Below are 2,314 nucleotides of genomic sequence, written 5' to 3'. Positions count from 1 at the left end.
ATATGGACAAGTGCGCATGTTCTTTAACAGCTATGCTGGCAGTACTCTTGAATGTTTAAGAGATTAATAAAAATACTTGGAAGTTCAAATCTAGTTTTTGATTTGGAGATCAAAGTTTTTATGATCAAATCGACTCTGTGTTCATAAGCTAAGTCAAAGAGAAAGTGTTACATTTTTGATCCCCAAAGATCACTTTCTTTTTCTTTTTATAAAGATTTTATTTATTTATTTTTTAGAGAGAGAGAGAATGATGAGACAGCATGCACAAGCAGGGGGAGGGACAGAGGGAGAGAGAGAGAGAAAGAATCTCAAGCAGACTCCATGCTGAGCATGGAACCAGACATGGGGCTCCATCTCATGATCCTGAGATAGTGACCTGCGTGACACCAAGAGTCAGATGCTCAACTAACTGAGCCACCCTGGTGCCTCCAAAGTCCCTCTTGTGTGTATCATTTGTAATATCACACGGCTCCCTTTTTAGATATATCTATTGAAAAAACTAGCATCTGCAATGGACATTTATTTGGACAGAACTATCTTTCTTTTTTATATTTTTGTTTTAAATTTTTCTTTCTGAGGGGGTCACAGGGAGCTGACTTCAGTGGAGGCAGCACAATGACCACGATACGAGCCTTCACATGCAATGACCTGTTCCGGTTCAACAACATTAACTTGGATCCACTTACAGAAACTTATGGGATTCCTTTTTACTTATAGTACCTCGCCCACTGGCCAGAGTACTTCATTGTTGCAGAGGCACCTGGTGGAGAGTTAATGGGTTATATCATGGGTAAAGCGGAAGGCTCAGTAGCTAGGGAAGAATGGCATGGGCACATCACAGCTCTCTCTGTCGCCCCAGAATTTCGATGCCTTGTTTTGGCTGCTAAAGTTATGGAGTTATTAGAGGAGATTTCAGAAAGCAAGGGTGGATTTTTTTGTTGATCTCTTTGTAAGAGTATCTAACCAAGTTGCAGTGAACATGTACAAGCAATTGGGCTACAGCGTATATATGGGACAGTCATAGAGTACTACTCAGCCAGCAATGGGGAGCCCGATGAGGACGCCTATGATATGAGGAAAGCACTTTCCAGAGACACTGAGAAGAAATCCATCATACCTTTACCTCATCCTGTGAGGCCTGAAGACATTGAATAACCATGAGCAGTGGTTCTTAGCCTGATGCTCCAGATATCTTATGGACAGTATTATTTTCATTGGATGATCTTCGGGCTGTATTAGGAAAAAAGTAATTATTTAGTTCTTACAGACTTCAAGAAAATACAGGTTATAAACTTGAGTCTCATTGTTTCCAGTTAGCAATTTCATACCTACTAAAGCCTTTCACTGTAATAAAATTCAATCAAAAAGGCAGCTAGGTCAGATGGAAACATTCCACTATTTTGTTTTGTAATACTCACTATATGCTAGGAAAAAAACTTGCTCCAGTCTCCTAAATTCTGTGCCTGAGAACCACTGCTGCAAATATATTTTTTATTTTGTATCAAACTGTTAATTGAAGCTTTAAAAGCATATGTGAAATGTATAAATCTAAGATGTATGATAAAATGCACTGTTGACTCTCTGAAAAGAATTTTTTTTTCTTTTTGAAAGAACTACAGATTTACAAGAAGTTGCAGAATATCTATACAGGGAGGTCCCATGTACCCTTTCACCTGGTTTGCTCCAACTGTATCACCTTGCAAAACTAGAGTTCAGCATCAAAACCAAGATATTGATGTTGGTAGAGGACACAGAACTTATTCTGGTGTCACAGTGTTACATGCTGTTATTTGTGTGTGTGTGTGTGTGTGTGTGTGTATGCAGCTCTATGTCATTTTATCACAAGTGTAGACCATCACATTCAGAATACAGAACTGCTTTATCAACACAAGCTTCCCTTGTACTACCTTTTTATAGCGACCACCTCTCTCCTTCACATCTAGCAATCAATGATTTGTTTTCCATCTCTGTAATTTTGTTACTTCAAGAATGCTACATAAAGAAAGTCAGATGGCATATAACCTTTTGAGGGTGGCTTTTTCCTTCACAAAATTCCTGATGCATGTAGCTGGAATACATCCTTTTTATTGCTGAGGAGTGATCTATAGTAGGCATGTAACACAGTTTGTTCAATCATTCACCACTGAAGGACATCTGGTTATTTCCAGTTTGGGGATATCATGAACAAGCTATGATGAGTATGCCTGGGCAAGTTTCTGTGTAAACATAAATTTTCATTTTTCTGGAATAAATACCCACAAATACAACTGCTAGGTAATACAAACTGCATGTTTAGTTTTCAGGAAACTGACCC

At 38.6% G+C, this 2,314-nt stretch overlaps 1 pseudogene; it reads left to right on the top strand.

Moving 5' to 3' along the window:
• Nucleotides 1-615: 615 nt before the first annotated feature.
• On the top strand, nucleotides 616-1,258 carry LOC112932441 (N-alpha-acetyltransferase 20 pseudogene; annotated as a pseudogene).
• Nucleotides 1,259-2,314: the final 1,056 nt, after the last annotated feature.

This window comes from Vulpes vulpes, chromosome 12 (genome assembly GCF_048418805.1).
Source record: "Vulpes vulpes isolate BD-2025 chromosome 12, VulVul3, whole genome shotgun sequence".
Taxonomy (NCBI): Eukaryota; Metazoa; Chordata; class Mammalia; order Carnivora; family Canidae; genus Vulpes; species Vulpes vulpes.
The sequence above is the reverse complement of the archived record's forward strand: the minus strand, read 5'-3'. Positions and strand labels throughout refer to the sequence as shown.